This window comes from Portunus trituberculatus, chromosome 4 (assembly GCF_017591435.1).
Source record: "Portunus trituberculatus isolate SZX2019 chromosome 4, ASM1759143v1, whole genome shotgun sequence".
NCBI lineage: Eukaryota > Metazoa > Arthropoda > Malacostraca > Decapoda > Portunidae > Portunus > Portunus trituberculatus.
In genome coordinates this window covers 8,507,577-8,525,733 of record NC_059258.1, presented here as the reverse complement: position 1 = coordinate 8,525,733, position 18,157 = coordinate 8,507,577, and positions in this window count along the sequence as shown.

Sequence of the window (18,157 nt, the reverse complement as noted above, 5' to 3'; positions counted from 1 at the left end):
ATCAGTGCAACAGAAAGTGGACCTATTGAGGAAGGTAGATAAAGAGGTGTTTCAGTGCGGTTTCTATGCCAACAGTACAACATTGGCTCATCAACAGTCTATGATATAAAAAAAATTTTAAAAAAACAGAAGAATCAACTTCTCAAGTTTTACTGTGAGTGTGAGAGCAAGAACATGGAGGTTCATAGAACACTTAAGGAGGGTAAAAGCAGTGATTTAAACAATGCTCTCATACAGTGATTTAAGCTTCGGCGCGCTGGTAACGTCCCTGTGTCCGGCGAGATGATAATGGCGAGGGCAAAATTTTCCATGCTGAACTTAATTTTACGTGTTTTTCTATATACTTCTGCATGTATAACTATCATATATCAAAACAATGTTACAGCTACACTTGTATAATGCAGGGTAAATATACAGAGGGTGTTTTGTGGACCACCTATAGTTCGGAATTTTCCATGGTCCGGCAAGTCTAAGGTCCGGTGGTTGCCAGATTTGGTAGGTTCAACCTGTAGTGTGTTTTTAACTTTAAATTTAAAACTGAGGACTCCATGTAATACATCATTATCACTGCACACAGTGTGTGAGTGTGGAAGAGTGCATTAAAAAGAAGGGAAAGATGGATGGAAGGAAGTAGTATGGATCAGAAGCAGCAGCTAGGTATGAGCAATGTCAACACTCCAGCTCACCTCTGGCATCCCAACACTTTGGAGAGTTTTGTTGCAGGCAATGGGTGGCTGTTCAATCACCCCAGTCCCTCCATGAAGGACCTGCTGATCAAAGTAAAAGAGTGAAGATAAAGTTGCGAACCAGAAGTGTTATGATGGAAACAAGAATATTTAAATTTGGGGCAGAGAAAATTTAATAGTGTTCAGTGCCCTAAAAACTCAATTCTTCCATCTATCAACTTGAAACAACTTTCCAGACAACTATCCCCTCTTCTTCAATGACACACAGCTGTCTCCCTCTTCCATACTGAATATCTTCGGTCTGTCCTTTAGTCATACTCTTAACTGGAAACTTCACATCTCATCTCTTGCTAAAACAGGTTCTATGAAGTTAAACGTTCTGAGGCGTCTCTGCCAGTTTCTCTCGCCCTTCCAACTGCTTATCCGTCCCTGTATGGAGTATTCTTTGCATGTTTGTGGGGATTCCAGTCACACACTTTTACTAGATAGGGAGGAATCATAAGCTTTTCGTCTCATCAACTCCCCTCCTCTGACTAACTGTCTTCAGCCTCTTTCTCGCCACCGAAATATTGCATCTCTTTCTATCTTTTAATGCCATTTTCATGTTAACTCTTCTCCATGCCTCCTCCTCCTGCAGCCTTTCTGCACAAGACTTTCTTCTTCCTCTCATCCCTATTCTGACCAACTCTCTAACGCAAGAGTTAACCAGTACTCTCAATCATTCATACCTTCCACTGGTAAACTCTGGAATTCCCTGCATCTGTATTTCCAACTTCCTAAGACTTTTCTTCCTTTAAGAGGGAGGTATTGAGGCATTTGCTCCTAATTTTGGCTGCCATTTTTCTCTTTGTAGAGAGCCACCACTAAAGTGGGCCTTTTTTCCCCTTGGCTGGCTTGGCTGGTTCTCTTCCTTCATAAAGTGGTTCAGTCATAACGATCCTGATGGCTTCTTCCAAACACTCATCATGAAAATTTAGGGAATCAACCAAACTGAATTGACGATATTTTTGCTTTATTTTCCACTACACATTTGGACACGTGTCTGTCGACCTTTTCTGTAAAACTAAACCAATTGGTCATTGACTGTGATCTCCTACCCTGTCCTCACCTGCTCTCTCCTCCAAAGACACAAAAGGATGACTGATGTGGGGAAAGAAAAGGAGGCAACACAGGTAGTAGGGATTAACTCTCTCTCTCTCTCTCTCTCTCTCTCTCTCTCTCTCTCTCTTTGGGATCTATAACTAGACACTAATGAGAATCAGTATGTTTGATAATCATAAAACACTATATTATTAGTGCAAAAATGATATCATCCTCACATCATCAATGTTCTACCACCATCTTGGAATCTCCCATTTTCTTCCTTTAACATGATTGTAAAACATACTCTTGATAGGGCAGACACTATACATGCTGTTTCTTACACGACCATGTTCAATTTAACCCAGTCTTACCCTACTACCATAGTCCACACATGAATATCTTTAATCAGCCTTGGGAAAACTCATAAGTTTGCTTCTTATTAGATATAATAGCAGTAATGACCACTACCATAATTATAAGACAGATAGTGAAGTGAAGACACAGTTACTGGAACACTCTCCAGATGAGTAATATTTAATTAATGATCCTGAAAAAAGAGATAAGAGACAGTGAAACTGAAAGTACTGTAGCAAACCTCTCAGCACTTGACGATTCTGTCTGGGTGTGAGGCGCACACATGCATGGGTAAAGATGATGATATGGTATGGGAGAAGGAGAATGCCTTGTTTACAATGATGAGTGGCTGCAGTAATGAAGGGATAATGTTACAGGTAACATACTGTAACATACTGTATCACCTCCTCCGCTTGTTACCTCGTTCGCCACCTCTCCGCCTCCTTCCACGTCACCGTCTCGTGAATCTTCCACGCCACCGTTTCATGAACCCTCCACGTCACCGTTTCATGAAGTCCCGCTACTGTGTTTTGGGAACCCGGACATTCTGGGTCAAATTTGGATCAGAAACCACGCTTGCCGCTCATTGCAAGTCATGAAGACCCACCCAGGTAAACATTTTTTTTCTGGAAGTATTTGAGCCAGCTCTTAGCTTTCTGGAATGCAAGTTGAGATCAAGCCTCAACCAGTGAACACAACGCCTCTTGGGTCTACCGTGGGATCAACCTTCACCCAGCATTTCACCACTGACACCGCATAAGTATCACTTCCCTCGTCCGTGTTTTCCACATTGCCTCTATATAGGATTAGGATTATTGTTAGGTATTAAGTTGGGTTCTTTATTCTTGTATTTATTACTGTGTTATATGTATATGTGTATGTCATTTTCCTGTGTTTCATTTTATATATCTGTGTTTCATGTTTCATGTTATATCTATGTATTAACCCGTAAAGTGTTTAGTACGTATATATACGTTCGGGAGGGAAAGTGTTTAGTACGTATATATACGATCATCGTTTTCTTTTACTTCATGGCACCTAAACCTGTAGAAATGGTTCAAGATGTCTTTTCTATGCCTAAATATGATTTTTGAAAGCTCACTCTCATTTTTATTGTATTGCTGTGGTCTATTACATAGAATGTATCCATGACCATGAATGATTTATTGAAAAAATAGGTATATTTATAAAAATATGTCAGTGGTGTCATAATTACTTATCAATATACTCAAAATACTGTTCAGTAGATCAGCTATTTTTATATCATTCCAACTTGAATAGCAATTTCAATATATTTTGTGTTCATGCGTACAGTCATCGTCGGTTGTGTTGGCAGCCCTGGGGCGTGAGGCGCCGGCCAAAGCAACGCAAAGATACGAGGTTCATGTGTGTGCCCTGCGACACGGCTCTTTGTCTGGACCCGTGTTTTGAGGTATATCACACTCTCAAGATATACTAGAGTGGTATAGATAATTGTAAATAATGTATATACTATAGAGCATAGGAAAATATGTTTCATTTGCTGCTAATGAAAGACAGAAGTTTATAATACTGTACGGAAACCTGAAAGTTTACAGGCACAAGTTTTTTTTTTCCCTATGGCCGTTTATAATACGGAAACCTGAAAGTTTACAGGCACAAATTTTTTTTTTTCCCTATGGCCGTTTATAATACGGAAACCTGAAAGTTTACAGGCACAAGTTTTTTTTTCCCTATGGCCGTTTATAATACGGAAACCTGAAAGTTTACAGGCACAAAATTTTTTCCCTATGGCCATGAGATGCGTATTTGCGTGTCAACAGTTAGTTGTAGGTACATTAGCCAATACACTTTTCCCTATGTAAGCATCAATTGCCACATTATTTCTGCTGTCTTTTATGCACATGTGCTTTCATATCATTCATTCCTCATCTTATTTACTTTGGCCCACAGTAGATAGATAGAAGTATAGAACTGTAGTTGTAGTTAGTGTAGTGTTAGCTATACAGGCAGCCTCGTTGGGCCCAACAGGGTTGTTGCTGTCTGTTTCTCCTTTGTATTCATTCCTGGCTCGGAACCTGAGTCATCAGTTTCCCAGCCATACAGATTTTCATGGGATATGCTACAGTCCAGAGGTAATACACAATTACCTCTTAGATATACTTGTAAAATTGGGATGTTATGTAAATTGTACAGTAGCAGAGCAATACCAAATTGGTCGGCAGCAAATGCAAAGACGCAGAAGCTACGTAGTAAATGGGAAAATGTTTGGGGTATGTGATCAGCTGGCGGGCGAGGGCGGGCGGGCTGTGGTATGCAGGAGTACCAACATAAAAAAACATAAAATTCGTATATTGGGTTATTTGGGCAGCTGTGTGTAATTTTTTTGTTGTTGGTGTTACAAAACATGTTATGCTTGTGCAATGAAGGGATAATATTGTGCTACTTATATACACATAGAGAAAATATAGTCTGTACGAGCGTGATAAATTTGGTACTATGATATGACTATAGAAAGGCTAGACAAACAATCCTCAGATATATTTTACAAGAAACTCAAACTAAACAATATATAGTCATGGAAGAAGCATTCACAGTGTGTCGGAAATAATAAATAAGAAGCGGAAGTTACATAGTACTATTCTACATGTTTCGTCTTACGCACCACCACTGGAGTATTGGTGCCACGCGTGAAAGGACTCACAGAAAAGGACAGCTTACAGGGAACACACATATATCGCATTTATATCGTTCAAATCAGCAATTTTATTTCAATTTTATAAGACAATAATATTATTTGGCCAAAATCCAACCCCACATGACCTGTTTCACTCCTATAAAGCAACACTGCGCGGGTTAACACGATATTGATTGGCTAGTGGGGGATGGTTTTGTTACACTGGGGTGGCTAAAAATAACGCCTCCAGTGTTTGTTTGTTTATAGTGAACCACGTGGAGTATGAAAAAGGCAAAATCCGCACTCAGGCCACGGTTATACACGGAAATGTATTGGTGTGGTACGCACGTACCACGGCAGCATCTTGCGGTACCACAAGGTCGCTTTTGCGCGTGGTACGCACGTACCACAAAACAGTCTTGCGGTAAGAAAGGGGTTAAAGTGCCCCTTTGCATTTCCTCACCAGTTGAACCTGCAGTGTTTTTTTTTTATTGTTATTGTTCACCGGCTCCCCGATGCCAATCTTACCAGTTTAACCGGTGAACGTAACAATAATTACAACAATAGCAGGAAAGTTGGCTCTATTAGCAAGGATAATGTGACACACAGGAAGTGTGCACTGTGCCTAAAATGTGGGTATTGAGTAATGAACAAAATGTAAAACTAGAGATGAGGATGAATCTTTTTGTCTTTCATGTTAAATTTTAGGGACAAGCATGCTTCATAGTACAGGCTGAACCTCCTTAATCTGGTATTCTTTCATCCGGCAAAATTTTTGTTTGCCGGAATTTTAATTGGCCGGAGTTATTTGCTGGACCACCGCTAGGACGCAGTGGCGCTGTACTGTGTTTTGGAACCCGGACATTCTGGGTCAAATTTGGATCAGAAACCACGCTGCCGCTCATTGCAAGCACCACCCACCCAGGTACATAAACATTTTTTTTCTGTAATATTTGCCCCTAAACATGGCTTCCAAGCGACCAGGAAGTGATTGTGTTGTGTGTGAATCCCCCCAAAATAAGGGCAAACATATGACAATATCAGTGCAACAGAAAGTGGACCTATTGAGGAAGCTAGATAAAAGTGTTTCAGTGCGGATTCTATGCCAACAGTACAACATTGGCTCATCAACCGTCTATGATATAAAAAAGAAAAAAAAAACAGAAGAATCAACTTCTCAAGTTTTACAGTGAGTGTGAGAACAAGAAGAGAGAGAGAGAGAGAGAGAGAGAGAGAGAGAGAGAGAGAGAGAGAGAGAGAGAGAGACGCTAGCAGAGAGAGGTCACGCGTGAGGTCGCTCCGTCACAAAGGTAATTTTTCAGAGGCTAGTGGTGAGCTAGTGCAGTGCAACGGTGTCCTATCTGTGAACAAGTGCCTCGTAACGCTACATGGAAAAAGAGAAAGTGCAAAGTGATCTCCTTGTAGAAATACAGCAAGGAATAATCGTATGTAGCCTCACCAACCTACTGTGACCTCAGCCTGACCCACCCGCATCTGGCTGCCGCGTTCCGCACCCCCAAGGGTTGCCAAGCCTCTCTCCTCCATCCTCTCGCTCCACGCATCCATTTTATTGCATCTCTATCCACGGCGGGATTGTGTCATCACCCAGCAGGACCGACGGGAGCAGTGATCAGTCAGTGTGTGATGTGCATAGTGTTCTCATAGTGCTCTCGTTATTCACTAAGTGATCACCTCATCTGCCTGTCCTGGTCGCCTCACCTGCTTGTCCTACGCCCGGATACCACAAATCCCCTGGGAACACCACCCCTGTCTCAGCCACCACCCCTCCCCTCCCCACCTCGTGACCGCAGACATGGCAACACACCAAAAAATCTCGAGGATAAGTCACCCTGGTTATTGTCCCCGACGCTGGTGCGCTGTCTGTGGCAGGGCAGCCACCAAAAATGCCACCTTCGTCTTCTGTGAGGGCGAGATAGACTGCCCTAATGTGTGTCACGCCATGTGCCTTGGTGATCGGGAGACATACACATGCTCCGAGACCCAACAGCTGCGCATAGAGGCCAATATAGAAACTGAAGTGACGTGACGTATGTCGCCACCAACCCCCCTGCCCCCAGCAACGAGGATGGTGACACAGCGACAGCCGCGGCCCTCCCCCCATCCCTCCCTGATGCTGACGATGACTCACACCACACCGAGGACGGTGACACCGAGCATCAGGAGTACATGGAGATGCAGAAGGAGGAGCTTGTGGCTCACGCACTAAGCCTCAAGCAGGAAGTCTCGAGGCAAAAACACTGTCGTCCAGTCACTCACTCTACAGAGGGACTGGATAATAGACCGTGTAAATTACCTCTCAGTCAATACTACTCGTCTCATTGCAGAATATTGCTTTACCCCAAAACTTGTAGAAATGATAGCGAGTTATGCAGTTTGTTCGATGGTGAAAAGTAGTGGGTTATTCAATCATTTCTGCAAATTTGTGGGTGTTACAGTATCCCATGATCACATGATCAGACAAATGGTATTACAGATTAGGAATTTACCGGTAAACATTACACAATGTTAACATGTCTGTAATTGGTGACAAATAAAATAAAAGGCTACCCACGTCCCATGGCAGGAAGGCGGTAGTGAGGCTATCGCAGAAAATTAGCTGTTTGAAATTTCACGTTAAGACGGTGACGGTAAATAAATTTTGATTGTGCTGTGATTTTCCAAAGGAAGAAAATATATACAAAATGCCACACACTTACAGTAAGGTGGAGTAAGTTTATATAGTGTTTCTATAACATAAAACACCCGACCGGCCCAGCCGGTGTTACAATCACCCCGCCACATGCATAACATAACATAACATAAATAATAGGATAACAAAGGGCCACCAGGGCCCATCTAGGTTATCCTGTATCAGTCGCACAGCGACCTCGTCATCAGTACTTAAAGATACACTTACAAGTACACAATACATTATATACTAATTCTAAATATTTGGCCCATTAACAGGGCTAAGTCCTGCAGCGAAATCCTTTACAATTTGTGGTCCCCATACATGGGGATCATTCTTATTTAACTATAGTAAATTTCTTATAAAAACTATCATGCAGTGCTATACATAATTATAAATCTAATAAATTTAAGTGCTTATCTAATCTGTTTTTAAACATTGTCAAACTAGTGCTATTTACAACCGTCTCTGGCAATGCATTCCAGAAGTCTACCACTCTATGACTAAAGAAATATTTTCTTATATCTAACCTGCAGCCTTGCTTTCTAATCTTCCTGCCATGATTTCTAGTCCTATTTCCCTCCTCTAAGGTAAAGAAAGATCTCACATCTATGTAGTTTGTATCTGAGAACATTTTAAATAACTCTATCATATCCCTCTTATACATCTCCTCTCAAATGAAAACATGTTTAATTCCTTTAATCTATCTCTATACTCCAGGCGCTTTAATGCTGGTATCATCCTAGTTGCTCTTCTCTGAACTGCTTCTAACATGTTGATATCCTGCCTATAGTGGGGTGACCAGGCCTGTATGCAATACTCTAAATGGGGCCTAACATAGGAATTATATAAGCTACGCACCACTTCCTTACTTTTATAACTAACATTTCTATTTATAAAACCCAGGATCCTATTTGCCCTATTTCTTGCTTCTAAACATTGCTTTGAAAATTTCATAGTCCTGTCTATCACTACTCCTAAATCCTTTCCTTCCTCTACTGCCTCTAGCCAACATCCCTCCATCTCATAGTTAAAGTTTGTGTTGTCTTTACCTAAATGCATAACCTGACACTTTTTAGAATTAAACTCCATCTGCCACCTGTCTGCCCATGCTATCAGCCTGTCCAGGTCTCGTTGTATTCTGTAATTGTCCTTTTCACCCTGTACTGCACATGCTATCTTAGTATCATCTGCAAACTTTGATACTTTGCTACTAATTCCTATATCTAAATCGTTAATGTACACCAAGAAAAGAAGAGGTCCTAGCACTGATCCTTGGGGTACCCACTAACCACTTCCTTCCACTCAGACATTGCCCCATTTAATACTACTCTCTGTTTCCTATCAGAAAGCCATTCACTAATCCAATCAACTAACCTACCCCCTATCCCATGTAGTCTCAATTTGTACACTAGCCTCCTATGCGGTACCTTATCAAACGCCTTGCTAAAATCTAGATATATAACATCTATGCTATTTCCATCATCTAACTCCTTGGTAATATATTCTAAGATATCGAGCAAATTTGTAAGACAGGACCTCCCTGATCTAAAGCCATGTTGGGTATCTCTAATTAATCTATTCTCATTTAAATGCTCCCAAATACTACCCTTAATGATTTTCTCTAGTATCTTACATACTATACTAGTTAAACTGATCGGTCTATAATTATTCGCATCATCCTTCCTACCTTTTTAAATATTGGAGTAACATTAGCTAACTTCCAGTCCTGAGGTATCTCAGCAAACCTAAGTGATCTTTCAAAGATTAACTTAAGTGCTTCAGAAATACTGTCTACACCCTCCCTAAGTACTCTGGCATGTAGCTCATCAGGACCACTAGCTTTCCTATCGTCTAGTTCAAGAATAAATTTCCTAATAATTCCCGGTTTTATATCAATATTTTCTAAAGCTCTTAAACTACTCGTCGCACTGTTTGTAACAGGATTTCCTATTCTTTCCTAGTAAATACTGAAGAAAATTGTTCATTCAATAATTCTACTATGTCTTCATTTTGATCCACTACTACACCATCTTTTCTGAGTGGTCCAATCCTATCCTTATTTCTTTTATCACTGACCTTGTAATAACTATATAATTTTTTGGGATCTTTACTCCCAGCTCTAGCTAGTTTTATCTCTGCCTGCCTTTTACTTTTTTTATAACCTTACTCAAATCATCTCTGACCTGTCTGTACCTAATCAAATCTACATCTTCCCCACTTTTCTGCAACTCTCTGTATGCCCTCTTCTTCTCTCTGATCTGGCTACCTATCTCATGAGTCCACCATAATGGCTTCCTGTTTCTCTGCCTTATATCTTTGTAAGGGATACACTGCATCACTATACCCTTTACTACAACCTTAAAAATATCCCACATCTCCTGTGCAGTTTTATTTCCAAAACTATCTTCCCAGTTTACCTCTCCTAATAACTGACGTAACCTACCATAATTGCCTTTCTGATAGTTTGGGACTCTAGTCTTATTCACTATATTATCCCTACTGGAATTAATGATAAATCTAATTATATGATGGTCACTGTTTGCTAAAGTCTCTCCTACCTCAACTTCCTTTAAACAATGCTCAATATTTGTTAGTACTATGTCTAAAACCTTCCTCCCCTAGTAGGTTTATCTACCATCTGCACTAAATAGTTATCCTGAAAACTTTCCATAAACTTATTTTCACTAGCATCTCCTACCATCCTCTCCCAGTTTACTGACTTAAGATTAAAATCCCCTAAGATAATTGTCTGACTAGTACACCCCTATTTATCTCATCTACCATAAGGTTGTCTACATCTGCTGACTGGTTAGGTGGCCTATAAAAAGCTCCTACTCTAACATCCAGCCATAAGGACTCTACTCTGTTATCTACCTTAATACCATTAACCTGACTGGAAATGAAGGATTTTTTTACATAAATAACTACTCCTCCGCCTATCCTACCAATTCTCTGGTGTAAATACATAATGTATCCATCTACTTCATATTCTTTCCTATTTTCCCTAAACTTTTCCTCATTTACCCATGCCTCTGTGACATATACAACATCTAAGTCCTCCTCAACTATATAACTAGATAACTCGTCCTTCTTGTTCCTAAGACTCCTGGCATTTACATAAAAACATTTAAGTCCTGCTACCTTCCTAGATGCTGTCTCCTTATTTGGAATCCTAATCTTATTCTCTCCTATTTCCTAATCTTTCCTAATCTTTTCACTATCTCTGTTTATTCTATCTAATTTATGTCTAGCATCTTTCTTCTTGAATTTCAGAGACTAAACAAACTTGTACTTTCACCTCTAGAAGTATTGCAGAAACTCGTGTTACACCCTGTATTATAATGTGGATAAAACTATACTAGTTGTATACAATAAATATTGGTTTAGTTTACTTACCTTGGTGTTTTTGGTTGGGGTGGAATCTGCTTGATAGCATGAAGCCAAGCTCGCATTTCTCTTCTTTTGGGAATGAAAATAAGCACACCTTTGGCCCACTTTTGTAATTTCCTTTACATAAAGGAACGCAACACTTGTAAGGCATGGCAGAAGGCCTAGTGAGTGCACTAAAACCACTTAAAACAAGACCACGGCGGAGTTCCACAACACTCCCGGCACACCCAGTAGACGCGGATGGCCTAGTCGCACTGACGTCAGTGACGTCACATCCATCAGGCCTGTATGACAGTATGCGAAGGCCGTGTCTGGACTGGCCTTTGCATCGGCAACTCTTGTAGAAGACAAACAAGAAAAGAAAAAGGACAAACAGAAAAAAAAAATTAAAGAGCAACACGCAGATTATTTGTTTCTGACACGCAATAGCACAGGTAACCGTAATACCAGCCGCAGTTTATATACATTTAGGCGTACAACACAATGTCTTTCTCCAAATAAAGATAAAAAGAAATAAAATAAAACGTTGTCTCGACTTTCGGCCGATTTCTTAAACAGTGTAATCCTGGGATACCATGTAGTAAGTTAGGTGGACACACAGAATCCGATTTCTTAAAAGCATCTGACGCGGTTCATGTGTGGCTAGGATCCCACAATATTGGAACATTGGGTGTTGACCAGCACACAACGTGGGCAAGGGAAAGAGAAAGACGAAATGTAAGAAATGTATTCATGATGTTTCGCTTCAGTAAACAATTTTGTGTTATTTTTCTAATTTTGTTAGTATTTCTCTATTCTTTCAAAGCAGTAACCTTATAATCACTAGTAAAATGTTTTAAGACAACATGCATGGTCTGGGATTGCGGCGCGACACAAGCAAAACAAACTTCATCTGCTGAGCTCACCAGCTGGGAATTACTTCGATAATGGTACGTTAATATATTATATGTAAAATAGGCAAAATAAGGACATCATGCAAGAGTGTCCGAATGTTGCAGCATGGTTAGAAGTGCCATCCCCACCTGCCACTCTCGGAAACAAAGGTTTCTACGACGCCTCATCATAGTACTACAATTTATTCCAGTTATTTATTTTGCACTTTCCTTTTACATAAAGGTTTTAAGTCACACGTCCCTCTACTATCAGCAGTAGGTATGACAGGTTGATTGTAAACACCAGAACCCCGCTGATTAGTAGGTTAGCTTGATATGCCGTGGAGGAGGAGGATTCATGGTTAAAATTAGGTTATTTTTGTTTAATATAACAGTGGAAAAGCATAACAGATAAACATATATACATGAGAGAGGGTCGTGTAAACGCTGTTAAAAGTGAAAGAGCTGTGAATGAGGACCGGGGAAACAAGGTGAATGGGAGGACGTGGATAATATTAGGTGGAGTTGCGTTTTTTTATTACCAATATAATATTTGAAACATATTTTGTCTTGAAGTAGGCACGATTAGGTCAGGTTAGGTCAAAGCAAGGTAAGTTGGTTAGCTTACGTCAAGATGAGGTTTATAGATTTACCATTACCAATGATAGTCTAATTTACTATTATTATAATCATTTGTTGTTAAGGTAATTGTCATTTATTACATATTATTATTATTATTATCATATTAGTTAATTTGTACATGCCTGTACATGAAGCACATACTTAATGCATTATTTGTTTTAAATACAGTTAAGTGTTATGTAATCATGTACCTATTTCGGCCTGAGAACTTTTCTGTGGCATTGTTAATTTACAAATTGACTATGAGGAAATAGAAGAAATTCGGCGCTTGAGATTACCACGTACAGTACTACGGGATCGCAGTGACCCAATGGTATACCTCACGGAAGAGTTCATCCAGGTAATTATCCCACCGTGGTAGTTCTATGTTTCTATCTATTTATAATTATATATTGGCATCTTTTTGTGGAACATTTCTGAAAGATTAAAAATTTCAAAGGAGAAATCAAAGGATTAGGAGGACATCAAGCAGAAAGTAAAGGAAGAGTCTTCACAGCTAAGCAACGTGCACTGAGAAATTTCAGAAATATGATATCAGAACTGGAAAATGAAGGTTGTGTGTGTTTAACAGGCGTGTACTGAACAACAATAGCCTCAGATTTTGAGAGGAAGATAGAGCAGAAGGAACCTGGTGCAACATATATGTATCAGGTACAGTCACCCTTTAATATTCTTACCTAATGCTTATAGGAGAACTCTACCAGTTTGTGTATTTCACAATAGTTTATGATCTTTTATTGATAAACTTTATCTCTGTTCTTTCAATGTATATTTGTGTGTATAATTTCTAAGTGGAAGATGACATTGGAGAAATGTTCAATGGGCAATGTAATGTTTTTATGTTTGGTGTGTTGTGGAGATATTTGTACAAGTATAAAATTTTACTTTTCAAGTTATTCTTTATTTTTATTTTCTTCAGTGGTACCTTTGGTAGTGGTTGGTGTATACCAGTACCCTTTAAGGGTGCAGCAATTTTGCAGCAGATGTTTGTCTGTGTAATTTTATGGCAGAAGTATGTGTGCGTTGTTGCCACTTTTGCAGCAAGGGCCTCAAATGTTGAGGCCAGTTTATCAGAAAGTGTTTTGCTGTTGAACACCTGATAAGCAGCAGATTTGCTTTGTGCTGCCTTTCCGTTGTGAAGGACTGGTTTTGGGTGGCAGCTGTGGCAGTACTGCAGAGCAGAGCAGGTGTTTTTAGTACAGGATGAGCGGAGGTTCTAGCATGAGGTCCACATCATCTTGCATCTATAAGTTCTGCAAAATAGATAAAACATATAAGTTACATCTTGAAATACACTAATCCCCACTTCAATGCTCTATTCATACATACATCTTGTGGGTATACATACATTATACATACATTCATACATTCATATACATTCATACATACATCCTCTCACTCTTGCCATCTCGAACTCTCTCACATTACCTTATCTAACTGACCAGTCTCAGGCAAAAATTTTAATTACTTGATAGCCTATCTCTTGATGAAGTGTCCAGGCTTGACATTCATATAGAACAATCAAAAGCAGGACTGTATGGAATGTTGATTAGCTGTGATAATGGGAGATACAGTCAGTTATTCATAAAGTAATAGGAAAACAATACCATTGGTTAGAAAGTACAAATGGTTAAGCTTTTCAGTTATAACACCTGGGCTAAATGTGGATACTAAAATGTAGGAGGAAGAAGTGATGATGGGAATGCCTTGAGAACATAACAAATTGATAAATGCAGCTGGAAGGCAGTTGGACTGGAGGCATTGGACACATGGCGTCAAACATAAATCCATTTAGGATTCCTCAGTCTGATGGTGTTATAACTGAGAAAGCAACCAATAAAATCAATAACCAATGAGAGAAAGATTGAATTTGTAAAATATGAATGACATACCACAGTCCTCATGATGATAAGGGACTGCCAGGGTTGTCCAAGAAGATCTGTGTGGGCTGTCCTGCAGCTTCAGGTGTGTCAGCTGTAAACACAAAATTATATATTTATATTATATTATGATAATATATTAAGTAAAAGTTTGTTTTACATATCCACATGCATGGGAAGCCAGTTCTGGAATGTATGTGATGAACAATGCACGTTCTTGCTAGCAATTATATTTACTGAAAAACATTGAAACTACACATCTGGTTAGGAGGTAAGGTTAACAAAAGTGTAATTGTTCAGTGTGGTATTGGGGCAGGAGTGTCGGTTGTGGGGCTGGTGTGACAAGGTGTGGGACCATAATGACTTGAAAGATGCATGCACTCCTATTTAGTTTTAAAACATGTTAAAAGTTCATAAAAATAGGTTTTCAAAACATTCCAGTGCTGTGGAATTGAGTGGAGAGAGATGCTTCTACAAATCACTATCAAAGATGTGAGGTACTGGCAGCCTATTATTGGATCAGCTGTACAATCAGCGTTACCTCATCAGCTGGTTTGGTGGGGCTGGTGGTGGAACCAGTCTGATGGGTTTGGATGTACCTGCTGCTGTGATCCTTCTTCATGTAAAACACACCCATTAATTAATTATACATTTATTTATGAATTTACTTAGTTTTGTTTTGCAGACACTAACATTCAAAGCTACATGAATAATCTTACATTATGTTAGGATATAATTTAAGGTGATGAGAAGCTAAGAGGGTTGAACATATTGAACAATGATGTAATGAATTAGTGAATTTAGTGATATGACACAAAGTTATCTAACCTGAACCTATTAATAGTTTGAGGAAGAAAATGCATCTGAGAGAAATGCTAACAAAATGTGCACAATATCTAACTAGTTTTCTTCTCACAGTGGAAAATAATAGTTTGCTTTGGTCTGGTTTGGGGGAGGTGAGGCCATGATTTGGTTAGATTGAGGTTAGGAAGTGAAGAATGGTCACCTCTCAATACTGGTAGATGGTAGTGAATGATTTATCCTAAAGAGAGTGCAAATCTATAGTTTTCATGGGAGGAGGGGAATAGCTACCTTTAGATAGTAGTAGAAATACACAGAAACTAATTCCTAAATGCATAACAATTACATGAAAAGCTCAGAACCTTAGAGAAAATGGTGCATGGTATTTCCTGAAGAGATGAAAAAAAGTCTTCTTCAGCTGATGAGATGGGTGGTGGAGAAACATACATGAAGTTAGAGTGATTGGAGCTGAGATACTAGAGTTTGAAGGTTTGTGTGTACCACAGGGTGATCTCTAATGTCTCACGAGATACAATGGGCGTAAGAGAGTGGTGTGCCTTTTAGGTTGGTAGCCAGGTGGTGTTGAGTAAGCGAGAAGAATGTGAATCCAGATGAATGTTTGAAAATGGCGCTTTGTTTACATCAGCTGATACACAGGTGAATCTTCTACGAGGAGGGTACCAACAAGAAATGTGCATTTCTATGGGATAGAGAGAGTATCATTGTTAGACAAAAAGGGGTGGTGGAGCGAAGAAATCAAAACTCCCCATACATGGGGATCATTCTTATTTAACTATAGTAAATTTCTTATAAAAACTATCATGCAGTGCTATACATAATTATAAATCTAATAAATTTAAGTGCTTATCTAATCTGTTTTTAAACATTGTCAAACTAGTGCTATTTACAACCGTCTCTGGCAATGCATTCCAGAAGTCTACCACTCTATGACTAAAGAAATATTTTCTTATATCTAACCTGCAGCCTTGCTTTCTAATCTTCCTGCCATGATTTCTAGTCCTATTTCCTCCTCTAAGGTAAAGAAAGATCTCACATCTATGTAGTTTGTATCTGAGAACATTTTAAATAACTCTATCATATCCCTCTTATACATCTCCTCTCAAATGAAAACATGTTTAATTCCTTTAATCTATCTCTATACTCCAGGCGCTTTAATGCTGGTATCATCCTAGTTGCTCTTCTCTGAACTGCTTCTAACATGTTGATATCCTGCCTATAGTGGGGTGACCAGGCCTGTATGCAATACTCTAAATGGGACCTAACATAGGAATTATATAAGCTACGCACCACTTCCTTACTTTTATAACTAACATTTCTATTTATAAAACCCAGGATCCTATTTGCCCTATTTCTTGCTTCTAAACATTGCTTTGAAAATTTCATAGTCCTGTCTATCACTACTCCTAAATCCTTTCCTTCCTCTACTGCCTCTAGCCAACATCCCTCCATCTCATAGTTAAAGTTTGTGTTGTCTTTACCTAAATGCATAACCTGACACTTTTTAGAATTAAACTCCATCTGCCACCTGTCTGCCCATGCTATCAGCCTGTCCAGGTCTCGTTGTATTCTGTAATTGTCCTTTTCACCCTGTACTGCACATGCTATCTTAGTATCATCTGCAAACTTTGATACTTTGCTACTAATTCCTATATCTAAATCGTTAATGTACACCAAGAAAAGAAGAGGTCCTAGCACTGATCCTTGGGGTACCCCACTAACCACTTCCTTCCACTCAGACATTGCCCCATTTAATACTACTCTCTGTTTCCTATCAGAAAGCCATCAGAAATCCAATCAACTAACCTACCCCCTATCCCATGTAGTCTCAATTTGTACACTAGCCTTGCTAAAATCTAGATATATAACATCTATGCTATTTCCATCATCTAACTCCTTGGTAATATATTCTAAGATATCGAGCAAATTTGTAAGACAGGACCTCCCTGATCTAAAGCCATGTTGGGTATCTCTAATTAATCTATTCTCATTTAAATGCTCCCAAATACTACCCTTAATGATCTTCTCTAGTATCTTACATACTATACTAGTTAAACTGATCGGTCTATAATTATTCGCATCATCCTTCCTACCTTTTTTAAATATTGGAGTAACATTAGCTAACTTCCAGTCCTGAGGTATCTCAGCAAACCTAAGTGATCTTTCAAAGATTAACTTAAGTGCTTCAGAAATACTGTCTACACCCTCCCTAAGTACTCTGGCATGTAGCTCATCAGGACCACTAGCTTTCCTATCGTCTAGTTCAAGAATAAATTTCCTAATAATTCCCGGTTTTATATCAATATTTTCTAAAGCTCTTAAACTACTCGTCGCACTGTTTGTAACAGGATTTCCCTAGTAAATACTGAAGAAAATTGTTCATTCAATAATTCTACTATGTCTTCATTTTGATCCAGTACTACACCATCTTTTCTGAGTGGTCCAATCCTATCCTTATTTCTTTTATCACTGACCTTGTAATAACTATATAATTTTTTGGGATCTTTACTCCCAGCTCTAGCTAGTTTTATCTCTGCCTGCCTTTTACTTTTTTTATAACCTTACTCAAATCATCCCTGACCTGTCTGTACCTAATCAAATCTACATCTTCCCACTTTTCTGCAACTCTCTGTATGCCCTCTTCTTCTCTCTGATCTGGCTACCTATCTCATGAGTCCACCATAATGGCTTCCTGTTTCTCTGCCTTATATCTTTGTAAGGGATACACTGCATCACTATACCCTTTACTACAACCTTAGAAATATCCCACATCTCCTGTGCAGTTTTATTTCCAAAACTATCTTCCCAGTTTACCTCTCCTAATAACTGACGTAACCTACCATAATTGCCTTTCTGATAGTTTGGGACTCTAGTCTTATTCACTATATTATCTCTACTGGAATTAATGATAAATCTAATTATATGATGGTCACTGTTTGCTAAAGTCTCTCCTACCTCAACTTCCTTTAAACAATGCTCAATATTTGTTAGTACTATGTCTAAAACCTTCCTCCCCCTAGTAGGTTTATCTACCATCTGCACTAAATAGTTATCCTGAAAACTTTCCATAAACTTATTTTCAC